The sequence below is a fragment of the Prionailurus viverrinus genome, chromosome B1 (genome assembly GCF_022837055.1).
Source record: "Prionailurus viverrinus isolate Anna chromosome B1, UM_Priviv_1.0, whole genome shotgun sequence".
Taxonomy (NCBI): Eukaryota; Metazoa; Chordata; class Mammalia; order Carnivora; family Felidae; genus Prionailurus; species Prionailurus viverrinus.
The window spans coordinates 171,727,389-171,750,007 of NC_062564.1; positions in this window are offsets into that span (position 1 = coordinate 171,727,389).

Consider the following 22,619-nt stretch of genomic DNA (forward strand, 5'->3'; position numbering starts at 1 on the left):
TAAATAAAATTTGAAAACATGCACAATAATGCTATATATGTTTATGAATGTGTTTGTATGTACTAGATATTAGACATGTAGGGAACTGTATAAACACCATATTCTAGATACTGGTTATCTCTGCAGAAGGAGGGAGGGGATTAGGAAACTATAGAGGAGCTTCAATTGCAATTATAATTATTTTTTTCTCAAGCTGCATGACAAGTACACTTCGATTTTTCATTAATTTTTACATGCTAATGATTCTGATACCCAATTCTTGATATATGTATGGGGGAGGGGTGTTAAAAAAAAAAACAAAATTCAACTGAGTAAATTTGAAGCTCTAATTGGCTTTATTTAATGATTCATGAATCAGGCACCTCCCATCTTAGCAGATAGAAAGGAGCTCAAAGGATCTGTGAAAATGGGAAGACTTTTATAAACAGAAGGAAGTGGGTCCAGGAAGACATTCTTGCAAAGCACCAGTTGTTTCACGTAAAGTCACCCTCCTTTGGGAGAAGGCAGGGGTCTACTGGGCAGATTACTTTACTAGTGCTGACCAGGTGATTCCAGATCGACTAGTTGAAGGTCACATTCCTGGGAGAGGCTGAAACTACACTTAGGTTATGTATTAAGTCTTGGTTTGCTGACATGGGGCTTAGCACAAGTGACTCCATTTGAGGGCCATTTATGTTTTCCTCTTTAACATGGGCCAGGGAGCAGGGGTAGCAGGGGCCACTGGTGGATGTTCCCACCACCAAGCAATTTGCTGACACCAGCTAGGTGTCCTACAATTCAACTCAACTCTGACACTATCTACCCTGAGATAGCACCAGATCCCACAGATTAATGGCTCAATACCAGAAGACTGCCCTCCACTTCAGAGGCCAATTACAAGTCCAAGTAGTCACCTATGCTTCTGACCAACCAGCTGTAAATCAGAAGTCCCCACGACACCCACCTCCAATTCAAGTAATTTGCTAGAGTAGCTCATAGAACTCAGAGAAACATTTTACTTACTAGATTATAACTGAGATATTGCCAAATGGAAGAGATAAATAGGGCAAGAGATGGAGAATGGGGGCAGGACTTCCATGCTCTTTCCCAGCATGCCACTCTCCCAGAAGTTCCACGTGCTTGCCGATCCCAAAGCTCTATCCTTTAGGGTTTTATAGAGGCGCCATTACATAGACATGGTTAGTTAAATCATTGGCCATTGGCTGCTGATTCAACCTCTAGCCATGCCCACCTCCCCTGCATTCAAAGATGTGGGACTGAGAATTCCAACCCTCTATAATCACGTGGCAACCAACTCGCATCTTTAGGTGCTTTCCAAAAGTAACCTCATTAATGTAGCCTCAGGGGTGGTTGAAAGGAGTTTGTTGTGAACATCAAGACTTTTATTACTTTCATCATTTAGGAAATTCCAAATGTTTTAGCTCTGTGCCAGAAAGAGGGATGAAAACCAAATATGTATTTTCTTATCACATATCACATTATTACATGTGCTAAAATTTTCGTTTGAACAAGAAATTTTTAAAAAGCAGAATATGGGGGGGTGATTTTTATTTTCTTCTGAATATTCTTGTATTTTTAAACATTTTTGTAATGACCACGTATTATTTATATGATTTAATCTATTCTAAAAGTAATGTTGAATATTACTTTTGATGAACTAAGCATATCTTTACTTAAAGCATCAAACCAATTGCCAGAATTATTGCATTTTTATTACCCATTCCAATCTCCTACGTGGCTCCTTACCTTGGCACACAGGTTAGGTAGGGTCCAGGAGTCACTAGTAATGCCCAAGAAAGCACCCAGGCTGGTGGCTGGCAAGTACAGATGGGAAATGGTTCTGGATCAGAGCTCTGGTGTCTGTCCTGACTTTGTCACTAGGGGCCGTGAGGAATCTAGGAAAACTTGTCATCTCTCTGGGCATCTTTTCTTTAAAATGGGGATAACTCAGGCCACCTGGGTGGCTCAGTCCGTTAAGCATCTGACTCTTGATTTCAGCTCAAGTCATGATCTCACGGTCGATCATGGGATGGAGCCTCGAGTCGGGCTCCTCACTGAGCCTGGACCCTGCTTGGGATTCTCTCTTTCTCTCTCTGCCCCTCCCATGCTCTCAAACTCTAAACTCTCAAACTCTCCCTCAAAATAAATAAACATTTTTAAAAAAATAAAATGGGGGTAACTTGTGCATGGTCTGTCTCATTGCATTCTTGTAAAGACAAAAAAACAGGAGTAGGAAAATGGTTTTAAACCTTAAAATGCCTTGGAAAACTCAAGTTCTTCCTCAACTCCTCAACTCCATGTGTCAGTCCTCAATCCTGGGCCTGCCTAAAAATTAATGTGGTGATTCTACCCAAGGCATGTCTTCTCTGTATTCCATGCTTCCCTTGGAGGGTAGTCTTTGGGGTTGCTTTCCAAATTTTCCTGTTTGTTCCCCTTTTCTGGGCACGTGATAGGAATGCACTTCACTGTTTTCTTGAAATTAGATATGGCTATATAACTCGCTCTGTCTGATGAATTTTGAGCACAAACAATATATGTCATTTCTAAAAAGAACCTTGAAGAGCATTTTTGAGAATCACCATATCCCTTCACAACTGCAGGGTGATTATGGAAATGTGTACTGATGAGCCTCAGAGACCCTAGGTCTCTGAGTGACTAAACTGAGCAGAATCTACCTACAGTGGACTTGTAGCATGAATAAGAAGTAAATTTTTGTTACAGTCAGTACCTGAGATTTGGGGATTACTTGTAACCACAGCAAAAATAAGTTTAGCCTGACAGATACAATTTTCTAAAATCAGTGTAGTAAATGTATTAAAGAAAAGGATGGATGAGAACAACACAAGTCTTCATCAAGAATAAAAGTAATAGACTGGGGCGCCTGGGTGGCGCAGTCGGTTAAGCATCCGACTTCAGCCAGGTCACGATCTCGCGGTCCGTGAGTTCGAGCCCCGCGTCAGGCTCTGGGCTGATGGCTTGGAGCCTGGAGCCTGTTTCCGATTCTGTGTCTCCCTCTCTCTCTGCCCCTCCCCCGTTCATGCTCTGTTTCTCTCTGTCCCAAAAATAAATAAAAAACGTTGAAAAAAAATTAAAAAAAAAAAAGAATAAAAGTAATAGATATATAACCGGATGTGGATTCTCAATTTCCTTTCAGTTACTCTCTCCATGACTTGGCAGAGACATATTCTGTCATTCTCTTTAAGACCAGGGCAGCAATTTCTAGCCTCCTTTTGACCCTTGAAAAGAAGCACTCCCATCTCTTTCAGAGAGAGTAGTATACCCAGGTGATAAGTTGCCAGGCTGGGGATTGGCATGCCAGTTATTAAAGCTCTTTGCCAAATATTTCTTATTTTCCTCCTTTCCAGGGATATAGAAAGATTGTACTTCCTATTCCTCTGGGGGTTGGGTGGGGCCATGTAACTGGTTCTGGGCAGCGAATTATGACTAATTATGACTAATTATGACATAATAATGACTAATTATGACTAATTGACAGTGGGAGAGCTTCCAGAGATCTTTCTCCTCTGGTGTGGTGACCCACAGCGTTAGAGATGTTAGCTGCTCCATCAGTAAGAGTTCCTAGTTGTGACGAGTCAATCCCTCCTGCCCAACCCAAAATGGACACATAGAGTCATGTGAAAAACAAACCTCTATCATTTTAAGTCACTGAGACTGTAGGCTTGTTTGTTACAGCAGCATAGCTTAGCCTTTCCTGATGGATCCAGAGGGAAATACTGAGATAAAGTCCCTGATTCCTTTGAAGTAATCACGACCACCACAACACTTCAATGAACGTTTACCATTCCTCTCCACAACTTGGCAAAAACAAAATAAAACAGAAACAAAGCAAAAAGCACACTCAGCCCCCAAAGACCTTATTAATGGAACCATAGTCCTCTGATGAAGGAGCCCTCATGTTCCTCCTACAAGCATTCAGTCGGTTTTCACGTACTATGTGTGGCTTAACCTCAGGGGTATCTCTAAAATTGGGAACATGGGGCTTAAAAAATGATATTGTTTTTCCTCTTGCTTCCAGTTCCACGACCGGGTTCCCAGATGTGAGTTAACAAGGGAATTTGTTTTTAATTTTTAATTTTTTACTGGGATACCATTGACCTATAGCATTATGCTAGTTCCAGGTGTACAACATAATTATATATACTGAGAGAGAGAGAGAGGGAGAGAGAGACAGAGAGAGAGAGAGAGGGAGAAATGATCACCACAATAAGTCTAGGTAACGTCTTTCAACACAGTTACTTTTTTTTCTTTCGGTGAAAACTTTTAAAATGTACTCTCTTAGCAACTTCCAAAAATACAACACAATATTGTTAACTATACTCACCATGCTGCACATTATATCCCTATTGCTTATTTATTTTATAACTAGAAGTTTACATCTTTTTACCACCTTCACCCATTTTGCCCACCTCCCCACCCATCGCTTCCAGCAGATACCAATCTCTTCTCTGTGTCTACAAGTTTCGAGTTTTGTTATTTTGGTTTTTGTCTTGTTCTTTGATTCCACATGTAAGTCAGGCCAAATAGTATTTATCTTTCTCTGTCTGCCTTATCTCACTTAACATAATGCCCTCAGGGTCCATCCGTGTTGTTGCAAGTGACAGAATTTTCTTTCTTTTTTTTTTTTTTTTATGGCTGAGTAACGTTTGAGTGTGTGTGTGTGCATGGGTGTGCACGTGCATGCGTGTATGTGTGTGCACCACATCTTCATCCTTTCATTCATCAGTGAACATGACAGCTGTTTCCATGTCTTGACTATTATAAATACTGCTGCAACGAACATAAGGGCATAAGGGGGAAGGTATCTTTTTAAGTTGGTGTTTTCATTTCCCTCAGATAAATTCCTAGAATAATTGCTGGGTCATAGGGTAGTTCTATCTTTAATACTGAGGAACCTCCATACTGTTTTCCACACTGGCTGCAGGAATTTACATTCCCACCAACAGCGCACTAGGGTTCTTTTTCTTCACGTCCTGGCCAACAAGTGAATGTTTAAGTTCTGTTAGTGTTTATGAGCTTTTCTAATCTCTTTCACAGTATGCTCATTACTCCATACCTGTGTGTTTTGTTACAAATGTGTTTGTCCTTCTAAGAAACGAAAAGAAAAAAACTGCCTAATGCAGTCAGGTGATCTCTAGCAGGTGATTAGCTATTATAACTTTGACCTTCAAATCCCCACAGACATTTTCTTTACTTGCCTTTTGCAAAGTACTTTATTTCAAATTCTTAGAAGAATACCTGGAGAATTACTCATCTCATCAACTAAGGCTTTCATCTCAGTGTGAAGCACTTTTATTTCGTTTTGTTTCTGAGACAACATCTCTAAAACTCTTGAGTCATTGCCAAGGGTATTTAAATTTTATTTATTGACTGGACAGATCCATGAGGTTTGAAAGCTGATTTATTTACTGTGTTTGCATCTGATTAAGGAGTCCAGAAGATAAAGAATATCATCAAAGAATATCCCTGTAGCAGGAGAAGTTTTCTGAAGTTGATTTTCAGATGCTGATATTCACTAGAAATGGGGGTAAATGGTCGACAGATTTTTAGAAAGTTAATTTGAATAGATACTTGGAGAGGAAAGAGAGGCACCTCCAGATGCGGTTGTAGGCTCACTCAATGGTTATAAGTAGCTGGGCTACTGTAAACTATTCAAAATGTAGAAGAGGATTTCTTCTGCCTCCCCTCCTTCCTTTAGCTGGGTTACTCCATCTAACCTCCCAGCCTCAAGTTGAATGTTGCTCTCCCAGCAAACCATCCCTAACACCCTGACAAGCTGATTCCTCACATACCCTCTTATAGAAGAGTATATTTCCATCCTAGCAATCACTGTAATCACTGAATACGCATCTTCGTAATTATTTCTGTGTGAATGATCTCCTCCAACAAATCATAAGCTCTGTGACAACAATGATCATATTTGCATTGTTTGCCACTATTCCAGCCCCAATTTATCGACTCAACCAATGCAGGCAAACCTCATTTTATCGTACTTCACTTTATTGCACTTCACAGACCCTGAGGGTTTTTAAAAAAATTTTTTTAAGTTTATTTATTTATTTTTGAGAGGAGAGAGAGAGAAAGTGGGGGAGGGGCAGAGAGAAAGGAAGAGAGAGAATCCCAAGCAGGTTCTGCAGGGTCAGCGCAGAGCCCGACACGGGGCTCGCACTCACAAATCTCAAGATCACGCCCTGAGCCAAAGTCAAGAGTCAGACGCTTAACTGACTGAGCCACCAAGGCATCCCAATACTATGGGTTTTGTTTTTTTTTTAATGAATTGAAGGTTTGTGGTTAACCCGCCTTGAATCTCTCAGTGCCATTTTTCCAATATTTGTTCACTTTGTGTCTCTGTGTCCCATTTTGGTAACTCTTGCAATATATAACTATTATTATTATATTTGTTATGGTGAACTCCAGATCAGCGATTGCAACTCATTGAAAGCTCAAATAATGGTTAGCATTATTTGGTAATAAGGTATCTTTTAATTAAGTTATGTACATTGGCTTTTTTTAGCCATAATGCTGCTGCACACTTAGTAGACTACAACATAGTATAAACATGACTTTTATATGCACTAGGAAACCAAAACTTTATTTGACTCATTTATTGTGGTATATGCTTTATTGCAGTGGTCTGGAACCAAAACCACAGTATCTCTGAGGTATGCTTGTATTAACAAATGTCTCTTATGTGACAGTCACTGTGTTAGGTACTTGGGATGCATGGTGAACAACAAAAAAAGATCCCTGCTCTGGGACGCCTGGGTGGCTCAGTCAGTTAAGCATCTGACTCTTGATTTCCGCTCAGATCATGGTCCCAGGGTCCTGGGATCGAGCCCTAAGTCAGGTTCTGAACTGAGTGTGGAGCATGCTTAAGATTCTCTCTCTCTCTCTCTCTCTCTCTCAGCCCCTCTCCCCCACTCACACACTCTCTATCTCTAAAAAAATTAAAATTAAAAATAAAAAAGGGGGTGCCTGTGGCTAAGTCAGTTAAGCATATGACTCTTGGTTTCGTCTCAGGTCATTATCTCACAGTTTCATGAGTTTGAGCCCCACACCGGGCTGACAGTGTGGAGCCTGCTTAGGATTCTCTCTCTCCCTCTCTCTCTGCCCCTCTCCCACTCATGCTGTCTTTCTCAAAATAAATAAATAAACTTAAAAAAAAGATTTCTGTCCTGATTAAACCTAGATTCAGGAGCAAGAACTCAAAAAATAAATGCCCAACCTAATAAAGTATATGGCATGTCAAAAGTTGAAAAGCATCATGGAAGAAAAACAAAAGGTAGAGCCAGGTTAGGAAGGGGAGCTGGTTTCAGTGTTAAATAGGGCGGCCACGTTAAACTTCAATGAGACGGTAGGATTTGAACAAAGACTTGGAGGAGGAAAGGTAATTAGTCCAACAGGTATTTGGGTAACGTGTTCCAGGCTGAAGGAGCAGCTAGAGCAGATTCTCGAAGGCAGGAAAGTGCGAGTTTTGTTCAGGGAATAGCAATAGGGTCAGTGTGGCTGGGATGGGGTAAGCAAGAGAGCAGAAGAGAGGTCAGAAATGTTCAATCAGTATTCATCAAGGGAGGGCACCTGGGTGGCTCAGTCGGTTAAGCGTCCATCTTCAGCTCAGGTCACAATTTCACAGTTTGTGAGTTCAAGCCCGGTGTCGGGCTCTATGCTGACAGGTCAGGGCCTGGAGCCTGCTTCTGATTCTGTGTCTCCCTCTCTCTGCCCCTCCCCCACTCACGCTCTGCCTCTCTCTGTCTCTCAAAAAATGAATAAACGTTAAAAAAAATTTTTTAAATATTTGTCGAGGAAATGAATGAAAAAACAAACACTTATTTTTATTTTTTTAATGTTTATTTTTGAAAGAGAGATAAAGCACGTGAAATGGGGGGGCAGATATAGAGGGGGACAGGGTACAGGAAGCAGGCTCTGTGCTAACAGCAGTGAGCCTGATGTAGGGCTCAAACTCACAAACAGTGAGACCATGACCTGAGATGAGGCCACCCAGGCACCCCAACAATATTTATTTTTAAAATTCACTTTGAAGGATTTTCACACTATTCGTATATTTTCCCATAGGTGAGAAAAGAGTCTCTAGATCCATCCAGTCCACAAACCATAATCTCACTCATGTTAAGTGGCAACTCTAGAAGGCATTGCGTTCTTTGCCAAAGAGGAAACATCTCCTGTCTGTGTCAAGAGATGGCCATGTGTTCTCTTATTCATAAGTCCCCGGACCCCTCCTGGCATGGGTTCACAGAGTCTGCAGCGGAGAAGAGAAAGTGGATTCTGCAGTGCGAGGCAGAAGCCCACGGTGCTGACAGGCCACTCCACCTCAAGGCTGATGTGATGGGAACCAAAGTGCAGCAGAGGAACAAGAGGGCATTCAAAGGGGCCGGGAAGCATTATCTCACTCAACACATTGAGCAGATGGAGGTGGAAAGGAAAATGGGCTCTTTGTGAACAAATGGTTTACCCTCATTGAAACCCACTCTCCAGAAAGGTTCTGTAATCCACGCACATTAATGGTATATATCAGGGGTTTCCAAATACCGCTGCAGAATCAGTTGTGAGATGTTTGGCCAACTCTCTCGGAACCTATTTGGAGCTTTTCTCAAAATATGGATTCTCGGAGCCCAACTCTGAAGGGTCTGAACCAGTGGATCTAAGTGGACTTGGAAATTGGTACTTTTAATGGCTACCCAAGAGATTCTTTTTTTTTTTTCTTTTTTTTTTTTTTAATTTTTGGGACAGAGACAGAGCATGAACGGGGGAGGGGCAGAGAGAGAGGGAGACACAGAATCTGAAACAGGCTCCAGGCTCTGAGCTGTCAGCCCAGAGCCCGACGCGGGGCTCGAACTCACAGACCGCGAGATCGTGACCTGGCTGAAGTCGGACGCTCAACCGACTGCGCCACCCAGGCGCCCCGACCCAAGAGATTCTAATGAGCAGCTAGCAGTGGAAAATCACTGCTGTAGTGTTCTGATTAACGTGCCTTCAAGTGACCAGAAAAAAAAAAAAAAGAAGCTTTTGCTAATGGTACTGGTTTCAACTGGTGGTATTTCAGGCATCAGAGATCAAAGGAAGAAGTTAGGTTGAGGTAATAGGAATAGGAATCCCGCCAGAATTTCTGTAATCACAGGCCTGAACAGGCATCTTCATAGAACAGATGTCCTATGAGACAGCAATGGAAGAATCTGTCCCTCTTCCCAAGTTTCTCCTCACTCCTACCAGCAAGTTCTTCCAACAGAGTCACCAGTTTACAAGCAGCTGGAAATCTTTGTGTATATTGATGAAACTGTAACACACACACACATACACACACAAAAGGAAGTTTGGGAATCTTAGAATTTCTACAATCATTCTAGTAGGGGATGGTGAGGAAGATGGGTAGGGGAGCCAGCCAACAAGATGGCTCCCAGTGCCTACCTCCTGGTATTCCTCTTGGGTAGTCTCCTCTCACTATACTAGGATTGGTCTGGATGGCCAACAGCATGCAGCAGCTGTGATGGAATGGCGTTTCCACAATTAGGTTATTTAAAGAAACCACTGTTTCTCTCATCTTAGAATCTCTTCTCCCTCAGCTCTCTCATCCCAGGGGAAGCTAGCTGTCATTTTGATAGAACACTCAGGCAGCCTATGGAAAGCGCCATATAACGAGGAACTGAGGACCGGGCAACAGCTGGCAAGGAGCTGAGTCCTGCCAATAAGGTGAAGGGGCCAGGAAGTACATCCTCCAACACATGAAGGTTTCAGACGACTGCAACCTCATGAGAAATTCAGAGCCTGAACTACCCATCTAATCCACTCCCAGATTCCTGACCCTCAGAAACTGTGTGAGATAATATTTGTTGTTTCCAGCTGCTACGTTTTGGAATAATTGCTATGCAGCAGTAAAAAAATATAATAACCAGTTTACAAGCTCATCCAAAAATTAGTCACATACATGCTAACCTAGACTTCCCTCATCCACTAAGTCATATAGCATTCGAATAAACTTTTATTGAAATATAACATATATATGGAAAAGCGTACAAACCCTAAAAGAATACATCATTTTATACAGCACCTAGACCAGGAAATAAAATATTGCCAGGATTCCTTATGCCCTTTACCAATTACACAACCACTTTCTTCCTAAAGGCAACCAGCATGGTCATAGAATAGTTTTGCTTGCTTCTGAACTATACATAAATGGGTTCATAGAGCATATGTCCTTTTGTGTCTGGCTTTTTGAACTCACCATGTTGGTGAGATTCATCCATATTGCTTTGTGTTTGGGAAGTATTTAATTGGCTTCTTGATTTGTAGAAGTTAGTTACATATTCTGGATACCAGTCCTTTGTCAGATATATGAAATACAAATATCTTCTCTCCCATTGTTATTATTCTCCTTAAAGAGATCTTTGAATAATGAAAGTTCTTAGTTTTAGGCAGTCCAATTTATTACTTATTTTCTTTGTTGTTTGTGTTTTTTGTGTCTTGAGAAATAATTGCCTACACCAAGGTCATGAAAATATCCCTTTTGTTTCCTTTCAGAAGCTTTATTTTGTTTTCCTACAATACATATGGAATTGATTTTGTGTATTGTTTGAGACAGAGGTCATAATTCACTTTTTCCTAAGTGGATATCCAATTGACTCAATGCTGTTTACTAAAAACCATTCCTTTCCTTGCAATTTCTTGATCCTTTGTCATAAATCTAGTTATTATATATGGTCTGTTTCTGGATTGCCTATTCTGTTCATTTCTTTGTCTACCCTTGCATCATCATTGTCTTAATTATAGCAATTATCTTGATACCTAGTAGGTTCTTCAAGATTACCTTGGCTGTCTTGGTCCTTTGCACATCCATATAAATTAGAATCATCAATTTCCATATATACACAAAACCTACTGCAATGCTAAGGGGAATTACATCAAATCTAGAGATCCTTCTGGGAAAAACTCACAATATGAAGTCCATCACTTCATGAACATGGCATATTTCTCCATTTATTTTGGTCTTGTTTAATGTGTTTCAGCAATATTTTGTAGTTTTCAGTATTTTTTTGTTTTTGTTTTACTTTTTATTAAAAATAATTTTATAGTAGGTGCCTGGGTAGATCAGTTGGTTAAGTGTTGAGTCTTGATTTCAGCTCAGATCATGATCTCAAGGTTCATAATATCGAGCTCCCATCAGGCTCCACACTGACAGCATGGAGCCTGCTTGGGATTCTCTCTCCTTTTCTCTCTGCTCCTTCTCTGCTCATGCATGCATGCTCTCCCTCAAAATAAAGAAATAAAAATTTTTAAAAATTAATTAATTAAAATAAAACATTTAAAAATAATTTTATATTTACAAAAGAGTTATAAAGATAGTACAGAGCCCCACATATCCATCACTCACTTTTGCCTAATGTTAACATCATGATATATTTACCAAAATTAAGAAAATTAACATTGGTAACTATTTTTTTTTAATCTTTATTTATTTTTGAGAGAGAGACAGAGTGCGAGCGGGGGAGGAACAGAGAGAGAGGGAGACACAGAATCTGAAACAGGCTCAAGGCTCCAAGCTATCAGCACAGAGCTTGACACAGGGCTCAAACTCATGAACTGTGAGATCATGACCTGAGCTGAAGTGGGCCATTTAACCAACTGAGCCACCCAGGTGCCCCCATTGGTAACTATTTTTAACTTAAACTATAGACTTTATTTAGATTCCTATCAGTCATCCTACTAACATTCTTTCTTTATTCCAGGATCCAATTCAGGTTACCACATAGCTTTTAGGCCGCTAGCATTTTTTTTTTCAACGTTTATTTATTTTTGGGACAGAGAGAGACAGAGCATGAACGGGGGAGGGGCAGAGAGAGAGGGAGACACAGAATCGGAAACAGGCTCCAGGCTCTGAGCCATCAGCCCAGAGCCTGACGCGGGGCTCGAACTCCCGGACCGTGAGATCGTGACCTGGCTGAAGTCGGACGCTTAACCGACTGCACCACCCAGGCGCCCCTAGGCAGCTAGCATTTTTTAGGTGAGTTCCTGTCAGCATCTGCTTGTTAGAAGTGGCTTCATTTCTGGTCACTTCCAGGACAGGCGCAGTTTCTGCTGTCTTCTACAGGGCTTTCCCCACATGCAGGGAGTTGGCTAATGGAGGGATGGTAGGGCAGAGAAGTTACAGCTGATGATACTCCATGGTGGTGAAAAAGTTTCTGCAGAAAACACTGCTGTGCCAGAAAACTGCATACCTCATTTTGTCACTCCATTTGGGTCTCTGTTCAAAAGTCCTTCCTCAAAGGTGTCTTCCTCGACCACTCCATCTCAGATAGCACCTCCTCACTCTCTAACACGCTTATCCAGCTTCATTATTTCTTCATAGGACTTCTGATCACCTGCTATGACATACATCATCTGTTTGCATGTTTATTATGTGTCCTGCCCACTGGGATGTAATGTTCTCTGAAGACCAGGAACGTTTTCTCTCTTGTTCCTTGCTGTATTCTCAGCATTTGGAACTGGCTTGGCACCTGATAGGCTCTAATTTTTCCTGAATGACTAAGTGAATGAGTATGCAGATTTAACCCCAGAGAGCCTTCAAAGAGGTTTCAGGGTCGGGGGAGGGTGTGCAAAAGTACCTGTCTCCCCAGCACAGTTGCAGAAAGCCTCGAATTCTCCTGCAAGGGAGCGGACAGAACGGAAAGAGCGTGGCACATGGAGTCAGAGCTCTTTCAGTCCTGACTCTCACCTACAAGCTTTTAGCTTTTTTTTTTTTTTTAATCTGAGGAAAGCCCTTACTCTGAACTCAAATGTTCTCACCTATAAGATGGATACAGGAATACATACCCTGCAAGGTTCCTCCGAGAATTGAAGGCATTAGCATATGTGAGCTGATGGTCACTTATGGAAGCATTCACAAATTACTGGTGAGGCCATCTGTGTGCGTGGCTGTGTTCTGGGAAGGTCCGGGAACCACCCTGAGGTGACGTCGCTGAAACAGGGCCAGGGACACGGAAGCCAGGGGTTTTATATTTGCAAAGGGCTCTAATCATCTGTAGGGATCCCTCAATTTTGTAGTTCCGTCCCCTGAATAGAGAGATAAAGGGAAGGAGGGAAAGAAGAAGATCCAAAGACCCAATAGGAATAAGAGTGATGGAGTGGAAGCAGGGAGGCGCTTCAGGATTGAGTAGCCATGTGACAAAAACAGATGCTGGACCAGGAGTCCTAGGGCGATTTGTGGCAGAATTGGGATAAGTATCCATGTTTTCCTCCCCTAGCAGCCAATCTCCCTTCATTTCAGCCAACACTTGTCTCCTTTTTTATTTATGATCTTTCTAATTAAGAAGCTGCAGCCCTGCTTAAATGTCCATATCAGCTCTTCCTATCCACTGCATGTGTTTGACCAACAGAAAGTGGGCGCGTGGGTATAATAGACCAAGTGTCTCAAAAAAAAATTCCACGTGTTTTAGTTGGGTCTTTTGTGGTTGCAAGTGTCAGGACCCAAATCAAACCAGCTTAAGTGAAACCAAACCAAAAAAAAAAAAAAAAAAAAAAAGCCTTTAGCGGTTCGCATAGCTGTAGAATCCAAGAATAACAAGCACAGTGAGACACAGAAGCTCCCACGATGAAATCAGGACCAGCTTGTCTACTTGTTAGTTCTGTTTCCTCTGTGTTGACTCCCTCCGGCTTACAGTCTCCCCTCACCCACAAACAATGGCGGCCAGTAGCTTCCTGGAGCCCCATATTTCCTGATTCACAACCACAGGAGAAAAGCAGGAAACTCCTTCTCTGAGAACTGAAGGAAGAGTCACAAATTGCATCTCATCGCCCCTAACTGGCCTAACTTGAGGTCCGTATCTGTGAACTCCTGGGTAATATGTTCCGATTGCCCGATATCTAGGTTACACACTCTCCTCTGAGTCAGAAATGCAGCCCCTCCTGAAGAACATGGCTCAGCGTGGGGGAGAGGGTCCGCAGGGGAGGCATCGGGCTATATGCCAGAGGATGAATAGATGCTGAAGAACAAAAACACCAGGTGGCTACTGTGCCAGGTCTTCAGACCCAGAGACCATTACTTTATAAGATTAAGGTCATTATTATTTTTTTTTTTTATCTAACGCTAGCTTGTTGGCTTCACTTCTCTAAAGGCCATATCTTTTTTTTTTCTTAAGGTTTATTTATTTTTGAGAGACAGAGAACAAGCAGGGGAGGTGCAGAGAGAGAGAGGGACAGAGGATCTGAGTTTGATGCAGGGCTCAAACTCACGAACCCCGAGATCATGACCTGAGCCGAAGTCGGACGCTCAACTGACTAGGCCACCCAGGTGCCCCAAGGCCATATCATTTGCAGATAGATCTATCCAGGTTCACAGAAAGAATAATTTAAACAGTCTTAAATAAATCTGCGCAGTCATGCAGAAGAATCCGTAAGAAGGGAGGGAAACTAAGTTATAGGAGAGAAGACAGAAAGCAGACGGAGAAAGATGAACTGAAAATAGATGGCGAAACGGTGTAACCAAGAAAGCAGAGAGGAGCAAAGCCATCAGAAATCCCAGCACCTATTTGAGTATTTTCCCTCCTCCATTCTTAGGTTGGGGTCCCTAGAAGCAGAGTGGAGGAAGGTTCTCAGGGAGAGACAGGACAGTGGAGCCGCTAAACAAGATGCCATTCCTCCTGAAGACTGAGCCCACAGGACATCCCACCCGGAGGCAGGGGGCTGGCCTTTTGTACTGCTGTGCCAATCACTGGGGTGGGGTACATCACCTCCCCGGGCAGGCAGCTCCTCTCCAGCCGAGGGCAATTTTCCAGAAAAAGGGAAACCTGTGAGTTGTTATCGGCCAAGGCTCACAGCAGCACTGGGTGGGGGATTGGCAGATAAAGACGACGAGGGACAGAGTACCAGGTGCATGCACTCCGCCTGCAGCCTGTTACTCACTCGAGCTCAGCCTGTAACTTCACCTGAGCTTTAATACAACGTCCCATCGTACGGCTAATTCTTAGATTTCCTAAACGTCTGCTTCTCCACACTGACACACCGCTAATGTAGTTCAGCCCCTCATTGTCTATTGCACCGACACTGAAAGTAACCCCCTAGTTCTGTGGCCTCCCATTTAACCGTGCTTCTCATCTTTGTGCCTCCTCCTTCTCCCGCATGGCTTTGAGCAGTAAACTCCAGCAGCAATGACACTGTGCCACCTCCATGGGAGGCCTTCAGAAGACTCGAAGCGTCAGCTTTTGCCTTCTTGGAATACTCTCACCACGATGTAAGAAAACATGGCCTAGACACTGAGCGATGAGCAAGCACAGACACCATGTGGAAAGAGTCCTGGCCAGCCCTCTGCTGCCCCAGCACCTGAAGGGCTGCCACATGAGTGAGCCCAGGTGAGACCAGTAGAAGAGCCACCCAAGTAATTCACAAAATTACAATAAATAATATTTCATCATTGTTTTAAGTCATTAAGTTTGGGGTCATTTGTACACGGTGATTGATAACTAAAACACTCACTACTTGCCATTATACCCAAAAATCCATCCTCCACACTCCTTCCCAGTTCTTTCCAAAGCCTGAATCTGGCCATATCTCCTCCCTAAGTAAACCCTGATGGACTTCCACTCATACGGAATCAGGTCTCAACTCCTTCTTCTGCCCTGGGGCATACGCAATCCTTCACAATTGAGCCCCAGCTTACTTTTTCAACCTAATCTTCAACCATGAAACCTGAACTCTAGCCACCACGAGCTTCTCCTCTATCTCCGGACACACCAGCTTGTCACATGCCATCCTCTGTCCACCACTCTTCACACGACCAACCCAACTCCAAGGGCAGATTCTCTTTCCAGCATTCCCCAACCCCTTTTGGCAAAGTCAATCACTCCTGTCTCTGTGCACCTTCTCACCTCCATTACAGTCCTTATGATGTATCACTTAGGCCAGTCTCCTACAGACAACAAACTCCTGTGGTGCAGGGGCCATCTTGTATTCGTTGTTGAACCCCCAGAACCTCACTCAATGCCTGGCACGTAGTTCAGCCATCAAATGGCGGTTGACTGGAGTATTGCAGACTACATGCTTCTTGAGAGCAAGCCCTAAATATTATTCATCCCATTGTGCTAGGTTTGGAGACTGGCACGTGATAAGTACTGACTGAATATTTAATTGAATTGAGTGATGGGAAATAGGAAGTTAAATGAGAAAGCAAAAGGACAGAAAAGAGCAAATTAGAAAGTTCTGTGAGAGGGGCACCTGCATTTGACTTCAGTTATGCTGAATGCTTAACGGAAATGCTTCAGTTAAGCATTTGACTTCAGACAGGTCATGATCTCTCGGTTGGTGAGTTTGAGTCCCACATTGGGCTCTCTGCAGAAAGCCCACTTCAGATCCTCTGTTTCCCCCCTCTCTCTCTCCCCTCCCCTGCTCACTCTCTCTCAAAAATAAATAAATAAATTTAAAAAAAGAAAAAGAAAGAAAGTCCTTTGAGAGAAAGTAGCCAGAAGACAGTCTTCAGAAAAACAATGCCAATTAGAATTTCTCAGGGTGGAAGAATTCCTACATTCTCCGAACATTTTGATTTTAATTAGCTCTCAGTTTATTCTTCCCTCTCTCTCTCCCTCTCTCTCTGTCTCTTTTCAAACCAAGTGGTAAATTTTAATAGAGGAAGAATGGGGCTCCGAATGCGGTTTGAGGGCTGATATATCGGTGGCTTTTCTCGGACACCTTCCCACGGATGCCCTGGCACAGACTTCCTGCTCGTAGATTGGGTTTGAGTGAGACAGTGCCAAGATGGAGTCCAGACCTGCAGGGACCAACCCTTTCCAGTCATTTCCATATGCTGTCTTATCTGCTGAGATAAACTGGAGCCACTTCAGACAGGCCTGGAGCATACACCTTCCTTTCTTGTTGACCCTGGGGCAAAGAGCCGAGAGATTTTCCCAGGATTTTTAAACTTGGTTTAATTGTTCAGAAAGCTCAAAATGACTTCCATTTTCCATCATTAAAATGGGGGGAAAGGGAAGACATAGGTTTGTGTTATAGTTCAGGTGAGTCACAAACTGTGCCATTAGTGAAACGGAAGATGGGGTAAGCAGGTGTATATAATAAATTCCTGGACCAGTTGTTCTCAAACTTTAACCACATCAGAATCACCGGGGCGGGGGGCTTCCTAAAACAGATTACTGGGGCCACATCCAGAATTTCTTTTTTTATTGTTTTTAATGTTTATTTATTTTTGAGAGAGAGACAGAGCACGAGCGGAGAAGGGGCACAGGAGAGGGAGACACAGAATCCGAAGCAGGCTCCAGGCTCCGAGCTGTCAGCACAGAGCCCCACGTAGGGCTCCAACCCACAAACCCAGGAGATCATGACCTGAGCCGAAGTTGAAAGCTTAACGGACTGAGCCACCCGACTGCCCCTCATTTGCATTTCTAACAAGGTTCCCAGTGACGCTGAGGTGGCCAGCCAAAAAACCACTTTAAGCACCAGGCCCTAGACCATAAGCTTCTTGTAGAGAAGGAACTGGCCTCTTGTCTCTGTGTGCTCAGTGCCACCATGTAGTGGGTGTCCAATGTGTGCTTTTCTATTGAATCACACTAACGTTAATCATCATTATTGAAAAAGTTATTCAAAAGGCATTCTATCATACATCCATAATAACATCTTTTTATACTAAGGGAAAAAAACGCCACAAATCTTTATGGACATTAGTTCTTCCATTTTATCTCCTCCAGCAAATTCAAATGAAGAAGGCGACTCAAATAATACTGTATCTAGCACCAAACAGGGTCTGGAAATACAAATCATTGAAGTAAGTTCCCTAAAAAGGTCTTTGCCTGGAGGTGACCACTGACTGCTCTTAATACTGTGTTTGTTTGGTTTCAGACGATAGAAACACTTCTCGGAGCAGCTGGACAAAAAGCAGAATTTATTGGTTTGTAGAACCCAAAAAGAGCAGAACGACTAAACCCAGCAGGGATGTTGCTGAACCCAAGGGATGACCAGAACCACGCTCCTAAACCCGACCAGAGCTCCCTTTTTGGTCACTCTTCTCAGCCTCTCGCTCCATTTCGGCACGATGATCTGTCACTGCGCTCCTGCTGTCTTCACATTACAATAAATTCGAGGAAAAGACTCAGCCATCGAGGATGACAGGGTGGGGTCACATAAGAAAATAGCGTCTCCCACAGTGGCCGTATGGGTGAGGAAGGTCACAGATCCCACAGGAGTGGGGATTAGAGATGCCAGCCCAGCATGTGAGACAGAGTCCCAAACAAATTGACAGTCAATGCTATCCATTGTCTTTTGGACACATATGAAAATCTGCCCATTCTTTTTACTCTCTGTTGGTTCTGAATGTCTGGCATTTTAAGTGCAATAACGTCAGTTTTCACTTAGACGAGAGTCCAGGGACATAGATTCTTCAGAAAGAAAGTTAAACTGTAGCAAACACTATTGTGCTGCCGTTAAACAAGCTGATGAGATGCCAGTTATCCAAGTTCAAGTTTATTTTGAAAATGAGTGGGTTTTTTTTCCCCAACAAGCTGACTCAGCGGCTTGGTTAGGGGAATGTAGTAACACAATGGTTCGCCTCTGCCGATCTAGGTCACCGAGGCTGATTCTAATGGACACTAACGTTTGCAGCGGGATTTCTGTGGCGGGTTTCCTTTGTACATGGCAATCACTCGGGTGAACATTTCTGTTGTGTTCTTAGACAGACATTTAATGTTTACTTTCCGACGTGCTCCTCCTTCTTGCTCTACTATTGTTGAAGGTGGAAAATCCAGCAAGGAGAGGAGTTCCAAAAGCGTTGATTTGATGAGAAATCAAGCGATGAATACATTCAAGTTGGCCACTGAAAATGTGGAGGAAAAAATGGCAACTAACAACATAAAGCACACAGCAAAGGTGTGGACATTTTCTCCAAAGCGCACTGAAGAGTAGAACAAAAATTAAAAGGTGCATTAAGCCATGCGAAGCAGATGTTAGTAACGACAGAAGTCCAAGTAGAAAGTGTTTCTTTCGGGAATGTTTGACCACTGGGACTTTACCAGCAGAGTACAGGTATATACGTATCAAAGTGGACGGATCTATGCAACGGTTTAGATTCCTCTTATAAATTTAGACTTACCATCATTTTGTTATTTCCAAAGAGATAGAGTCTATCTCATTCATTAATTTTACCAACAATTACAACTCTCCATTCTGTACCAGACCCTGAAATGATTGCTGGATATACAACAATAAATAAAGTCGGGCTCCCCTTCTCAAGCTCTTCAGCCAGCCAGGGGACAGACATGTAAATAAGTAATTTAGAAGAAAAATAGGGGCGGCTGGATGGCTCAGTTGGTTAAGCGACCAACTTCAGCTCAGGTCATGATCTTGCGGCTTATGAGTTTGAGCCCCGTGTCAGGTTCTGGGCTGGACAGCTCGGAGCCCGGAACCTGCTTTGGATTCTGTGTCTCCCTCTCTTTCTGTCCCTCCCCAGCTCACTCTCTCTCTCTCTCTCTCAAAAATAAATAAACACTAAAAAAAATTAGAGGGAGTATAAATCATAATTTTTCTCCTTCACATCTGGAATGAGCACTGAACTCTACTTGACCATGACTGTCAAGATTCCGGGGGCCAGAACAGACAAAGCTGCATAAGCACCATCCTTATGGGTCATGGCTTTGGCTGGACTTCTCTCTGGATTGATGATGCATTTGCTCTAACAAACAACTATTCAAGGTGCTGTGGACAATAGGCCATGCCTGTGTCTATTTCCCCCTATGCTCTCAACCTAAGAAAAGAGTATTTGGATGGTGGCGAGGCAGAAAGAAAATGTTTATGATGGCTATAGAAAATTATTTAAAACTCGTAACTTGGACAGTTCACTTTGCCTGTCCATGTAACTTGGACAGGCAAAGTGAAATAGGAGATTTCCTTCTGCAGATATAAAAATTACTGAAATATGGGGCACCTGGCTGGCTCAGTTGGTAGAGCATGTGATTCTTGATCTCAGAGTCGTGAGTTCAAGCCCTACATTGGGCATAGAGCTTACTTTTTTTTAAAAAAGATTAGTGGAGTGCCTGGGTGGCTCAATTAGGCATCTGACTCTTGATTTCAGCTCAGGTCCTAATCTCACAGTTTGTGGGTTTGAGCCCCTCTTTGGGCTCTACACTGGCGACTCAGAGACCGTTTGGGGTTCTCTCCCTTCTCTCTCTGTGCCCCTCCCCTGTGTGTGCTCTCTCTCTTTCAAAATAAATAAATGAACATTTAAAAAAAAAAGATTACTGTAATAAATGACTTTTGATTTATTCTACTTGATTATCAAACTCATGTTATTCTTGTCAAGCCTAAAAAGATACTAGAGGAACGCCTCGCTGGCTCAGAGAAACATGCGATTCTTGATCTCAAGGTCATGATGACGTTAGGTGTAGAGATTGCTTAAATAAGTAAATATTTTTTTAAAGACACTAAAAAAGAATCCTCGTCTTGTGGATTTTCTACCCCAGGTAGAACCATATCCTGGTCAGCACTAATCAATGAGCTAACTTCTTAATTAGGAGGGGACCAGGCCAGAGGATGGACATAACCCACAGAACAATTTCCCAGGACCCAGCCTTGAACATTCTGCCAACCATGCCCCTTGGAGATGTCACCCAGGGTCTCTACTTCCCCCCACACAACACGAAGTTGTTATGGGGGATTCTATTTCTTTACTTTGGGTACATCTTAATCCCTCTGCTGCTTCTGTGACTTCTCAGCCCCTTGAGCAGGCAGGTCCAGGTCTCTCACCTTGGAACTCTCAGCTTGTGGGTATAGTGCCAATGTAGGACTGAGCATGCTCAGTGACTCCGTGTGTAACCAGGGAGCGCGGGGACAATTCGTTTTCATAACAAATGGCTACAACATCCAATAGCAACAAAACAAATAGCCCAATTTAAAAATGGGCAAAAGAGCGGCACCTGGGTGGCTCTGACTTCAGCTCAGGTCACGACCTCACAGTTTGTGAGTTCCAGCCTTGTATCCGGCTCTGTGCTGACAGCTCAGAGCCTGGAGCCTGCTTCAGATCCTGTGTCTCCCTCTCTCTCTGCCCCTCCCCCAGCTCGTGCTCCTTCTCTCTCTCCCTCTCTCAAAAATAAATGGGCAAAAGATACAACTAAATAGCAGGAAAAACTTAAGAAATAGCCAAAGAACATTTCCCCAAAGAAGACATACGTACAAATGACCAAGGGCATGGGAAGGTGCTCAACATCACTAATCATCAAAACAACGCAAATCAACACCACAATGGGATATCAGCTTACACCTGTTAGGATGTCTATTATTAAAAGGACAAGAGGTAACAGGTGCTGGTAAGGACGTGGAGAAAAGGGGAACATTCCCAGCGCTATTGCTGGGAAAGCAGTATGGAGGTTTCTTAAGAAATTAAAAATAGAACGCTATGATCTAGCAATTCCACTTCTGAGTAGAAATAAATAAATAAATAAATAAATAAACAAACAAATAAATAAAATCAGTATCTCAAAAGAGTTATCTGTACTCCCATGTTTATGGCAGCACTATTCACTCTAACCTTGGTATGGAAACAACCTAAGTGAGCCTCCACAGATGAATGCATAAAGAAAATGTGGTATATATTTATATACAGTGGAATATTATTCAGCCTTAAAAAATAAGGAAATCAGGGACACCTGGGAGGCTCAGTCGGTTAAGCATCATGGTCTCATGGTTCTTGGGTTCAAGCCCTGGGTCAGGCTCTGTGCTGACAGCTCAGAGCCTGAAGCCTGCTTCAGATTTTGTGTCTCCCTCTCTTTCTGTCAGTCTCCTGCTCGCACTCTCTCTCTCTTTTAAAAATAAATAAATGTTTAAAAAAAATTTTAAAGCAATCCTGTCATTTAGGACAACATGGTTAGAACTGGAGGGTGTTATGCTAAGTGAAATAAGCCAGACAAATACCATATGGCATCACTTATATATGGAATAAAACAAAAAGTCAAACTCACAGAAACACAGTAGAAAAGTGGTTGCCACAAAAACAGAATAGAGAGCCCAGAATTGGACCCACAAATGTGCGGTCAACAAATCTTTGACAAAGCAGAAAAGTATATCCAATGGAAAAAAGACAGTCTCTTTAGCAAACGGTGATGGGAGAACTGGACAGCAATATGCAGAAGACTGAAACTGGACCACTTTCTTACACCATACACAAAAAATAAACTCAAAATGGATGAAAGATCTAAATGTGAGACAGGAAACCATCAAATTTCTAGAGGAGAAAACAGGCAACAACCTCTTTGACCTCAGCCGCAGCAACTTCTTACTCAGCACATCTCCAAAGGCAAGGGAAATAAAAGCAAAAATGAATTATTGTTACCTCATAAAGATAAAAAGCTTCTGCACAGCAAAGGAAGCAACAAAACTAAAAGGCAACCAACGGAATGGAAGAAGATATTTGCAAAGGACATATTGGATAAAAGGTTAGTATCCAAAATCTATAAAGAATTTACCAAACTCCACACCTGAAAAACAAATAATCCAGTGAAGAAATGGGAAGAAGACATGAATAGACACTTTTCCAAAAAAGACATCCAGATGGCCAACAGACACATGAAAAGATGCTCCACATCACTCCTCATCAGGGAAATACA